We start from the raw sequence: 12,949 nt of genomic DNA, 5'->3' as shown, positions 1-12,949 counted from the left end.
GAGCAACTTAGCTAAAGAAAGCCCTGCCCTGCTCCACACTACCCTTTAACACACCTATGGTGCACATTCCCTGGTCTCTATGAGCTGAGATAACTAAATCCTCGCACAGTGACCCATTCATAGGTCTTAGAGAAAAATCTGTTGACTTAGACAGTGAGATTGGACTGGCTTAGGGCCAGCCAAAGCCAGTTTAGCCTCTGGGACTTGTTAGGTACGTTCCCACAGCAACACAAGTCACTAAGCAGTTTCTGCGTTCCTGACAGAACTTTGCCAGCCAGTCCCCAAGGTATCACCCACCTAGCTTGCCCTGGTTTCCCAGGTGACAGCTAAAGAATACCAAAAGTGACTGGTGACAGAAAGCCAGCTTCAGGAACCCAGAAAGCATAGGGACAGCCCCAACAGGAGAGGGGAGGGGACTCTCAACTTCCAGACCAGGGTTCCTCACTCCGAAGCCTCCAACTGCACCTCCCCTGATTTCCTAGACATCTTCACAGACCCGTGGGCCCGTGGCACCTGTGTTGTCCATGACAGTCATTCCCTACTCCCCCGTGGCCTGAGCCTGTCCCTTTTGACTCTCAGCTTCTCACGAACATTCCACCTCTGCAGTTCTAAGACCCCATCCCCCACCCCATTCCTCTAGCTTCGCCTTGTCTACAGCCTCCTCCAGGAAGCCTCCAACATGCACTCCCCCTGGCCCTTCAGCTTGGATCCTCTACTGTGTAGCCTTGGCTCCCACAGGACATCACAGGGTTGGACATGGGGTATGCACACGTCCTGGGACGCCATGGCCTGGGTTCCTTTAAGGCAGCACTCGGTCCATACAGTAGATGAGAGATAAGTAGAACCTGCATTTTGGAGCGAATGAACCCAAGCCTGGAGGTTTAAATTTAGAAGCCAGTGAATGCCAGAACTGGGCCCTGTCTCCTCTGCCCCAGGTACTCCCCCACACCATGCCTGCTTTATAAACCATTAAAACCTCTCAGCTAAATCCAGGAGGACTGTGCAAACGCTGTTTTCACAGACAAAGATGTGGAAGAGCAGACACTGGGGACATTCCCTGAGGCCACAGAGCACACTACACCTGGGCAGACCGCAGCTCTCTCTCTGGCTCCAACACCACAGTTGGGTTCCCTCTCCTCTGGTTCTGTCAGCACCCAGACTCTGACCACCAGCCTCTCTGATAAGGGAGGTGCTGTCCAGAGTCTGGGGGCCAGGGGGAGCCCTAAACATAGACAAGCTACCTTTCCCGCTCATCTCCAACCTTCCTTCTCTTCCTCTCACTCCTGCAAATCCACCCACCACATACTTCCAAAGAACACTAGGATTTGTAGTTAAAATCCATTTGTTTTGGGGGGTTATGACTCAAATTAAACAGAATTCCGGTCAGGAGGATGACTCAGCAGATAATAAAGGCATTGCCACAGAGCCTGAAGACCTGACTTTGATCCCTGAGACCCAAAGAGTAGGAAAAAAAGTTGTTTCCCAAGTTGTCCTTAGTCCTTCACCAGCACACCATGGTGTCGGCATGTGCACACAATTCACTAATTTAATTAATTAATTAATTAATTAATTAAAATAGAATGCCAGGGTGGTGGAATATGCCTTTAATCTCAACATTGGGGAGGCACAGGGTAGCCTGGTGTATATAGAATGTCAGGCTAGCCAGGGCTTCAAAGTGAGACTGTCTAAAAAAAAAAAAAACACCGGGGGGGGGGTATTTTGTTTTAAACAAAATTCAGTAAATTTTTTGTTTTGTCTTAATCTAGTACAATGTAAACTAGCAGGAAAATTCCACTTGGGAACAGAATAAGCTGAGTCCCTGTGCTGGTGAGTCTCTGAGTTGCTGAGTTTCTTGAACGAGCGACTTCTTCTCTGATCTACAGCATGAAAAAGGCTCCAGCTTTGACTTGGGCCTGTTGCCTATGTTCTCTCTTGTGTAAAACAATGTACACAATTAAAAGATTTCCTCAGTTGGGGGGGCGGGTGCTGCACACCTTTAGTCCCAGCATTTGGGAGGCAGAGGCATAGACAGGCAGATCACTAAGTTTGAGGCCAGCCTGGTCTACAGAACTAGTTCTACACAGAGAAAACAACCCTGTTTCAAAAAAGAAACAACCTCTCCTGTCTCCTCCCTCACCTAAGAAGATCCAGGCTACTCTGCCTCAGCATGCTTTCTCAGCACACTGACAGCCTGTGTAGCCTGACAGTAGCTTCCTCCTACTAAGCATCAAAAAGGAGCAAAAGGCTAGAATGAAGAAAGGCCTTTCTAACCGAAAATCAATCAATGAATATGATCTCCCCCTCTCTCCCTCTCCATCTTGCCCTCCCCCCTCCCCCTCTCTCCCTCTCTCCTTCCCCCTTCTCCCTTCCCCTCCTCTCTCCCCCCCTCTCTATATATAAAGAGATATCAGAACTGAGAGGAGTGATGGGGAAAGGAAGGAGAGAGTCTTGTCAGGATCGGGTGCCCAGCAGCCAATCACATAGTGGGCTAAACAGCGTCCACAGGACAGGGCCTGAGCGAGCAACTGTGACCTCCAGAAGCAAACAGGACTGACAGACAGTCTGAATTCCTGGGGAAGGAAGTCTGAGTGAGCCATCCCCCTAGCTCGCCAGTGGAATGCAGCTGGGTGGCCTGTACGCAGGGCCTTAGCCAAGCCAGAGCCATAAACCTTATCTCTCAGGCTCTCCCGAGGTCCCAAGAGCTCAGGCTGAGTCAGACCGAAGGCTGGGTCCTGAGGCACACCTGACTCACTCCCGGATGTGTAGTCATTCTGAAATGAAATGGGAGCAGAGGGGATCTGCCTCTCTGCACATCTGGGTGAAGAGGTGGGCCAGGTGATTGATTCTCATGAAGGCTAGGGGCCTAGAGTCTTACCAGCCAGCCCTAAGCCAAAAATTCCCCTCCCAGGAAAGCAAGGCACAGCACTCTCCCTCAGTTTCCCCTCTTGTTCTGAGATCTCAAGTTGACAACCAGTTATTAACAGTTTCTCTTTCTGTGAGTTTCAAAACCTAAGATCCAACTTAGGAGACCAGAGCAGGGTTGAGAAACAAAGGGACAGCCTACTGCCAGGCCTGTGCCCCCTGTCACGCCTCCACCCTAAGCAAACCTGGAAAGGGACAGGGGAGAAAAAGAAGGCTCTGTTCGTTCTCTGGTTCCTGGTGTCCCTGAGAAATTCCCCAGCCCCCTGCCAAGCTCCCCTCCCTCCTCACAGGCAAGTGAGACCCGTCAGGGAGACTTGCAAATCAGCCCCTCTACAGGCGGTATCGATGACGTCACTGACCTCTGGCAAGCACAGTTTCCCTTGCCAGGTAAGGAAATGTTCCTGTCTCCTCCCCCACTCGATCCGAGCAGTTCTCTGCCAGCAAGCAGGCAGGCCAATCTTCTACAAACACTGCTTTGATCCTGCCATTCCCAAGCCCCAGCTTCCCATCACCTTCTGAATAAAGGTCATAGCTCTCATCTGTCCCCTGAGGCTGAGTCTTGCCCACCTGGCACTGGCTGCCACGCTGAGCCCGCCTCCCAGGGCTGTGCCCTCCCTCATCCAGTGCTTCTTGGCCACCTGCACCTGCTGCTGAAGGCTGACCCTCCCTGCCAGCTACACACACCCAACATTCAGCAAACATTTGCTGAATGAACACAATATGGCAGCCCCTCCCCCCAGCATCCAGAGAGAAGCCTCCTGAGACCCTCCCAATAGGCCTCTGTCGAATCCCTGGACTGGACTTTTCTCTCTGTAGGCATAGCTAAGCACCCTGAGTGTATCTCCAGTCCATGCGTGGACTGTGGACATTTTTCTTTATTTGTCCCACCAGATCCTCACCATGACCTTGGAAGTTCAGTATTATTATATTTATTTTCCTGTAAGGAACCCAGGACTTTGAGAAACAATTCACGCCTTGAGTAGCGGTCAGGCTTCGAGTGGGGTCTGAGGTTCTGTGCCCACAGCTCTCCCACTGCAAACCCTAGCACCTTCCTCAGGACTCTGCCATGTTCTGCTCAGCAGAGCGGGTGTGCGAGCCAGTTCCACCCAGACAGGTCCTGTTCTCCGCTTCCCTCCCCACCTTCTCGCCCTCAATCTGGATCCAAGAATGTGGAGAATAGGAAAGAAATGATCAATGGCTGTCTCTCTCCAGAGGGATGGCAGCTAAATCTCTGGGTAGCAGGGCAAAAGCCAACCCCTCCCCACACCCGCACTACCTATGCTAATGCCCCTCCCCAAGTGAGTCCCAGCCCTTCTCTCCAGACCTTCCCAACTCTAGGAGGACACAGGTTGGGTGAGGGGCAGCAGCAGGACAAGACCAAAAAAGGTAAAGAGCCAAAATGCAATGATTCAACCTCCTTTGGCCTTCCCTGAGGTAAGTCTAGGGGAAGGACGCTCGAAATTCCAGCCTATCCCTGGGGAGACACTTAGGTGTCAGTTACCTGGACAGCACGAGGACGACTCTGTTTATACAAACTAAAGGTTGCCGTGGCAACTAAGGCCAGAGCAGTGAGGGCTGGGAGCAAAGGTCCTGAACAAGGGGTGGGGCCATACCCAACCCCAAGGCTCTGCTGCCAGCATGCCACATGTGTGCCACCAAGACCTACTTGAACCCAGCACCCCCTTGTGGCCAAGTGGGAGCCAGTCCAGAGCTGAGGAAGGGCCACGCGTTTTAGAGAAACATTGTATCCCTTCTCAAGCCTTGCCTTGTGCTTTCTCAACTGAGACCAGAGACAGACACTGCCTACAGATAAGAGGCCTTCCTGACTTATGTGTCAGAGGGAAGGCAGAATGAGGAACTACTCTAACTGCAGAGAAGGAAGCCTAGTGGATATCATCTAGGAGGTAAAGCCAGCAAAGCCTTCAGAGCTAAAGAGGGGCCTTCTTGGCTTGTATGAAGGACCCGAATCTTCACTGCATTTTCCTATTAACAAATCATGAACTCTTGCCCAATCAGGTCCTGCACAGCTGCCACCATCAATTTTTTTTAATATTTTATTTTTTATTTTATCTTACGTACGTGTGAGTGTTTGGCCTGCATTATACATGTGCAGCAAGTGGACACCTGGTGTCCTGAAGTCCAGCAGAAGGTCTCAGATCTCCCGGAACTAGAATTGATAGTTATGAGGCACTACGTGGGAGCCAGGAACTAAACCTGGGTCCTCTGGAACAACAGCCAGTGCTCTTAACCACTGAGCCATCTCTCCAACCCCAACCATCATTCTTTAAGATTCACCTTTTGGCAGGTCGTGCACCCTTTGAAACTCTGACATGCACTGCTAACAGCTAGTGACACAGGGAACTCCCCCGCAGAGACTATTCGAATCTGCCTCCTCCTTTTTTCTTCTAGGTAATCCTTGGGTGGCCAACATCTCAGAATATTCATGGCAGCTGCCCATCCATGCCAGTGGTCACCTGACATCTCACCTCAAATCTGTTGGTGCTGTGGTGGGTGGTTCTGTCTACCTGACACAAACCCAAATACATCTGGGAAGAGAAAATCTCAATTGAGAAAATGTCTCCATGAGATCAGCCAGTAGGCAGGTCTGTAAGGTATTCTCATGAGCAATGAGCAATGTGGAAGGGCCCCACCCACTGTGGTCGGTACCAACCCAGGGCAGGTGGTCCTAGATCGTACAAGAGAGCAGGCTGAGCCAGCCGTGAGGGGCAAGTGAGGAAGGACCATTCCTTCATGGGTTTCTGCTTCCGTTCCTGCCTCCAGGTTCCTGCTCTGACTTCCTTCGATGAGGGACTGTGATGTGGAGGTGTAAGATAAAGAAATCCCTTCCTCCCCAAATTGCTTTTGGTCCTGCTATTTTATCACAGCAACAGAAATCCTAACGAACAGGTTCCAAATTGAATAGCTAAGTAACACTAGCTAAGGACCAGCCTCCATTAATCCCTGCCTGGCAGGCAGCGTCTCCTGCCTCCAAAGCCAGAAGCCCGACACTGTCTGAAGCTCAGACACAGGACCCTGCCTCGCTCAACTGGACCAGGCAATGTGATTTCTGTAACGTGCTGTGCCTGACACACCACACAGGCTCAACTTAGGCTGCTGTTGCTTTAGGAGGTAGATACTGTGATAGAATAAGTGAAGAGAGGAGGATTGGAAGTTCCGGGTCATCCTCAGCTACATAGCTAATCCAAGGTCAGCCTTTTCTCAAAAACCAAAGCAACAATGAAACATTAAGAACCATCTCATTGGGGCTGGAGAGATGGCTCAGCAGTTAAGAGCACTGACTGCTCTTCCAAAGGTCCTGAGTTCAATTCCCAGCAACCACATGGTGGCTCACAACCATCTGTAATGAGATCCCCAATGCCCTTTTCTGCTGTGTCTGAAGACAACAACAGTGTACTAACAACATATATAAAATAAATACATCTTTTTAAAAAAAAAAAACATCTCATTAAAAGATGTTGTTAAGAGAAGAAAAGGTTGGGCTAGCAAGATGGCTCAGTGGTAACAGTGCTCACTTCCAGCCTGATGTCTGGTTTGATCCCCAAGGACCCACTTGGTGAAAGAAGAGAAGAGACTCTTTTTTTTTGGGGGGTTTTGGTTTTGGTTTTGGTTTTGGTTTTTTTGACACAGGTTTTCTCTGTGCAGTCCTGGCTGTCCTGGAACTCACTCTGTAGACCAGGCTGGCTTTGAACTCACAGAGATTCACCTATCTCTGCTCCTGAGTGCTGGGATTAGGGACAAGCACCACTGTGCCTGGCTCCTTCCCTTGTTTTTCACACAGCTAGTGTCGTCTTCATGTCAACCTCAGATGTCTGGAACTCCGCTCTCCTCATCTGCTTTCCACTGAGGCCTTCTGGTGATTTCCAGCACCTCTCTTGTCCTTCCCTGGAGGAGAGGGGGGGGGGGGCATGATCAGTTACCTATGAGTCCCAGCTCTGCCACCTACTAGTGCAATCGCTGCTCCTGTTTCAGTTTGAATGTCACTTCCTCAAAACTCTTCGCTGAACTCAGTGGTTGCTGCTACCGACTTCCATTGTCTCTGCTCTTCTTGCCACAGAACCGTAAAAAAATGTTCTGCTTTCTGTAATGGCTGAGCATTCCTTCTAGGCTCCGCCCCCTACAGTTATCTGGCAACAGCCAAGGTAGGCCGACTCTTATAAAGGGGCTGCTTGTTCCCAGCTCTCTTGTCCGGTTCCCCCTCTGTCTCTTCTCTCTCTATTCCCCTCCCCCCTCTCTGTGTTCATGGCCAGGTCTCTCTCTCTCTCTCTCTCTCTCTCTCTCTCTCTGTCTCTCTCTCTACTACCCTTTCAACTCCCCTTCCCATGCCCTGAATAAACTCTAATCTATACTACATACTTGTCATGTGGCTGGTACCTCAGGAGAAGGGATTCCTCAGCACGGGTCAGCAGAGGTGCCCCTTCCCCAACACCATACTGCACCTCCACCAAAAATATCCCTGCCTTCTTTTCCTTTTTTATAAAACACAACATGAGCAGACTCGCTGCTATGCTTGCCAGGGAAAACTTCCACTCACCCTGTTTTGTTTTTTTTGTTTTTGTTTTTTGGTTTGTTTTTTTTTTTTTGGTTTTTCGAGACAGGGTTTCTCTGTGTAGCCCTGGCTGTCCTGGAACTCACTCTATAGACCAGGCTGGCCTCAACTCAGAAATCCACCTGCTTCTGCCTTCCAAGTGCTGGGATTACAGGCATGTGCCACCACGCCCAGCTTCACCCTGTTATTTTATTAAAACTTTATTATTTTTTTCATTTTGAGATAGGGTCTTACTATGTGAGCCAGGCCAGCCTTGAACTCACAGAGATCCTCCTGTCTTATCTTTCATATACTGGAGATTAAAGATACACCAAGCCAGTGCTTGTTCATTGTTATATTTATCCATACTTATTTGTGAGTGCAAACACATGTGGCGGTCAGAAGACGATTCTACCATGTGGGTCCCAGGGATTGAACTCAGGTCTTGAGGCTTAGCAGCAAGCGCCTTTACTGACTGTGCCATCTCACTGGACAGTCTCTCTCACTTCTCTTCACTCCCTTCACACTCAAGTTCTACCTAAATACTCTCAGCTGATGACTCTAGAGAGGACCTGAATGGTGCTGTGCAGGGATCCTGGACCCCCAGCCAAGGACACAAAGGGTAGATACTGCCTCTTTCCAGTTTGCATGAAAGTCAGTTACACCTACTGCCTCTGCCTGCTTCCCTAATGTCCAGCCTTTGTTTTCTAGGTACTTATAAGGTGATCTCTCCAGGCACTCACTGCCTGCAGCTCTGCCAACTCAAAAGGCAGGAAGAGAAAAGGTATCTGTCACAGGAGGTTGGCCACATTGTTCTAAGAACAGATTCTTGGCCACACTACTGCTCCATTTCACCTTCTTTTCTGTGGACTCGCTCTTTAGCGCCACACCCTTTAGACCTACATTGCTACTGCTGAAGAAACCAAAACTAATACTGTTTGCTTAAGATCGTGTCGTTTGCTTGGTGTGGCAGTACGTGTTTCTAATCCTGGCATACTCAGGAGTCAGGGCCAGGTGGATCTCTGAGTTCAAGGCCAACCTGGTCTACATAGTGAGTTCCAGGACTGCCAGAGCTGCACAGAGAAACCGTCTATATAAACAAAAGAGGGACTGTGCATGGTCTCCTCTAGGCAGACTCTAGGGAGGGGACTCTAAGGTATTGGGGCTGCACCTGAAGACAGAACAGGAAGGGAAGGGAAGGAAAGGAAGAAGAGATCAGGCAAAGGCACCCTTAAGGAAGGAGGCTGGAGTGGAGAGCAGGAGCCATGGGTGTCAGCTTTAGCACCTGGCGAGCCCTGGCAGGCATACATGTGCTCTTGAGCAGGAGTGTAGAGTTGTCCTCTTCCATTAGCCCTGGGAAAGGGCCTCTGACAGGAATAACCGAGGGAACAATACAGAAGCATCCTTGCACCCTCCCCTCCCACTCTGGGGGAGCATGCCTGCATGGAGCCCTTAGAACTCTAACTCTGTCCTGCAGCCCTAGGACTTCAAGGGGAAGGAGACCTCCACAGACTTCTGAAGGTACTCCCCAGCAGCACCTGAGGCTGCACATTTCCCGCCCCCACCCTCCAGTCTCTCTTCAGTCTTCCTAACTCTCTAGAACCCACTTTATGTCACAGACCAGTCATCCAGGTAACTGAGACTGGCTTCAAACTCCCTATGTGTTTTGAAGGTCTGGTCCTCCTGCCTTTGCCTCCCAAGTGCTGGGATCGAAGGTGTGTTCCACCTGCCCAGCTTGAGTCTAAGCTCCACCCCACAGCTACCTGGCAACAGCCAGATGTGCCCCTCCCCACCGTTACCTGGCAATAAAAGGGACTGTTTGCCCCTCCTCTCTCTTGCCCCCTCTTGGGCTCTCCTCTCTTCCCCCTTCCCTTCCTCCCTCTCTCCACATAGTCATGGCCGGCCTCTACTTCTCTACTTTCTCCTTTCTGCCTTTCTCTGCCTCTACTACCCACTTAACTCCCCTCCCCATGCCCCGAATAAACTCTATTCTATGTTATACCGTTATGGGTGTGGTCCCTCAGGGGGAAGGGATGTCTCCGCATGGGTCCGCTGAGCCGCCTTTCCCCCACACCGCCCATAGAACATATTCTTCACCTCTTTCTCTTTTTATGATCACAACACAGCTCATCGTTGTCAGTAACCGTTTAAACCCAAACCATTTACTGAGCTGCCCCTCCAAGCCCTTTCTCCACCAAACTCATTTTATCCAAGTTCCACCTCATTTTTCCAGGTTTCAGAGTGCTAACCCCTGCTCTTCGAGACTGACTCTAACTCTCTGCCACCTCATCTCCCATTTTCTCCAACCCTGAGTCACTTAGTCCTTCAAGGAGAGGCTGGGGTATAACCCCAGCTCTCTGGAGGATCATACATTTAGGGCCAACCTGGGCAACATTTTGAAACTGTCTCAAAAATGATAATCACAGGGCACTCCCCTGTTATTCCCTGCACTCTTGAAGGCCAGGAGACTGATCTCTAAGTTCTGGGGCCAACCTGGACCACATAATGTACTCCAAGAGAGATGGTGAAACCAGTTGAGACCTTCCACACAGACCTGGAATGACTTTTTGAACACTTCTCACCCCCACCCCCTCGGAGCTAGGCGGAGGGGTAGGGGGCGGGAAATAGCCAGACTGATAACAATCTCTGGGCCAACTGACTCCAGACCCTCACAATCCTCTCTAATCCTCTAATCTCCCACTATCTAGTTTGCACTGAGCATGGCTGTAGCCCCTGGTAGGAGAATGCATGAGAATGAGGGGGGGGGGAGGGAGGAATGGGGAGAGAGCCGCAGCCCACCCCAAAGTCACCGCTGAGCTTTCTCCTAGTTAAACCTGCAGTGCAGGTTCCCTTCCCTTCCGCGGGAATGCAGGGCCTGGGGAGTGGACCACTTCCTTCCCCCTCCCCCAGACATTCACCCGGGTCCACCCCTCACCCCACCGTTCGGCCTCCTCTATTCAAGTCTTTGTTCCGAGGCTCCATGGCTGGCCACTCTCTCCTCCCTTCCCCCCTCCCCCCACGGCCTGACTTCACTGCTGCTCCAGTCCCTTCTCCACCTGGCCACCCATAGCCCGGAGGCCCAGCCCTGGGGATCTTGGATTGAAACTACTCCCTCACGTCACTCTCCCCAACCCTTCTAGAGACCGTCAGGCCAAGCTTTGAGGCCTGATTCCAGAGAAATCTGGAACTGCTGGGAAAGGGCAAGCTGGCACTGGACTCCGGAGGCCGGTATTTGCCCCGGTGCCGCAAGAGGTCAGGAATGCGACCATCTGCGTTAGCTGTGAGATAAGGAGATACTGCAGCTCTCTGGCCCCACAGCAAACCTTCCCGCCACAGAAGGGCCAGCGCTTCAGGGGTGGGGCAAGATCAGAGCAGGATCTACCCAGGGGCTTAAAGAAGAATTCTAGGATCTTCTAGTGATTGCTGAAAGAACTCAAAGTCCACCAGTGGTCGGACGTGACTTGAAGCCTCCTCCCCATGCCCTCCTGAGGGAGTCCTCACTCTGCAATAGGTAATTCCTATTCAAGAATGAGTGCTCTATTAACATTCCGGTGCACTGCCTCCCAGAAGATAGACAGACAGTTCTTTTTTCTTCTTCTTCTTCTACCATTAGAAGTGAAAAATAAAACTGAAGTACAGTTTAGTGACTTTCTGAAGTCACCCAACCAGCAAAGTACCCAAGCTAAAAACAGCAAAAAAAGCTGCTCACGGAACATTTAATCGGTACACTTCATTGTATGGTTCTATAAAATAGAGCGATTGTGGAACTCAGGTGGGGAGAGTTTGTAAAATTGAAAGCCTTTTAACTGGATGGGATCTCCAAACATACCCCCTTCCCAGGAGCTTCCATGCAAAGCCAGTGGGCATTTGTATGTTATTTTGCATCCCATTTGCCTAGTTGTCTCTGACAACACCCAGCCTCCCCAGCCAAGCCCTGCGGAGTCTCCGAGGTTTTCCCGTCCAGAAGGAGGCAGGCTTCGAACAATCCATTCACACCCCATGCATCAGCCCTGTGCTTCCTTCCCTCTTGCCTGATCTGCTCACCTGGGCTCTTCCTAGAGCCCCTTTCTCTCCTGGTTTGACTTTTCTGTCTATGCACACACACAGAGTCAGTTCAGCTAGCCGCTCGATAAGGATCAATAGGTCCACTCTGGAGCAAAGAGCATGGACACAGGTATAGCAAACACCAAGTCCTGCCGGAAAAACGGGCTCCTGGTGCTGACCTACTCCAACCTCAGGGTTTCTCCCGCCTCATTCAGCAGGAGTGGTCATCCAGCTGGCAGGGGGGCAGGTGAGGGCTCCTTCCCCCAGGGAACAAGCTGGAAATCCAGAGACCATTTAAAGACTGACCAGGAGGAAAAGAAGAAAAAGCCCAGGGAGCAGGCGAAGGAGGCAGATGCAAGGGGGTGGCAGGGGTCAGGGTCGGGATGGAGGGGCAGGCAATCTGGTTCAAACTTAGTAGGCTGTTTCTACATAGCTGGTCTATGGACTCAGACCCCAACCTGTCCAGACACAGTCCAATCTATAGGAGGTACAGTAGTCTTGCTGTTCCCATAGCTACTAGAAGGTGTCTAACAAATACTAGGTACATCTATGTGCTCTTGGGCCGACTGTGTTCTCAGCTAGTAAAGTGGTCTGTCTACCTGTGGGGTGTGAGGCCTTAGGTTTGATCCTCAGCACCCTGTAAGCTGAGAGTGATGGAGTCTCATGCCTGGGATCCCAGCGCTTCAAAAGTGGGACAGGAAAATCAGGAGTTGAAGGGCATCCTCGGCTACATGGAAAGTTCAAGACCAGCCAGAGCTACATGAGACCCTGTCTCAAAAAAAGAAGCATGAGAAGAAAGAAAATGATAAACCGGGCGGTGGTGGTGCACGCCTGTAATCCCAGCACTCTGGGAGGCAGAGGCAGGCAGACTTCTGAGTTCAAAGCCAGCCTGGTCTACAGAGTGAGTTCCAGGACGGGCTATACAGAGAAACCCTGTTTCAAAAGCAAAAGAGAAAAGAAAAAGAAAAAAAGAGAAAATGATAGGTGTCCAGACATAGGGATACCACTTCTGTATAATCATAAAGGCCCCGCTAAAGCCTCCAGGGAATGAGTTGAATGAGGACGTGTGTTCCCATGCGTTTGAGAATATGTATTTCCATGGTTCTCCACGGAGCCACAGCAGTGTCTTGGGACCATGAGACCTGAGCTCAGGTTCGTGTTTCTCTTCCTCTTCTTGAGCTTCCAATTCGCCCCCCACCCCCAGGATTCCTGGGGTTCCAGGACTGCCCCCAGACTTAAACTGAGGACACGCTACAAAATCTTCACCCTAGTGGACCCCTCTTCTATCTGTGTAAACGGATATTAAAAGTGCCATTTCCTGCCCTGAAAACAGACACTCAAGGGCTAACACCACCTGCTATCCTTTGTGTACCCATTAGTCACCCCCTCCCTGTGTCGGTGAGGGTGGCAGGTATGCTGAGGGCGTCGGCAGAAGCC

This window comes from Apodemus sylvaticus, chromosome 17 (genome assembly GCF_947179515.1).
Source record: "Apodemus sylvaticus chromosome 17, mApoSyl1.1, whole genome shotgun sequence".
NCBI lineage: Eukaryota > Metazoa > Chordata > Mammalia > Rodentia > Muridae > Apodemus > Apodemus sylvaticus.
The sequence above is the reverse complement of the archived record's forward strand: the minus strand, read 5'-3'. Positions refer to the sequence as shown.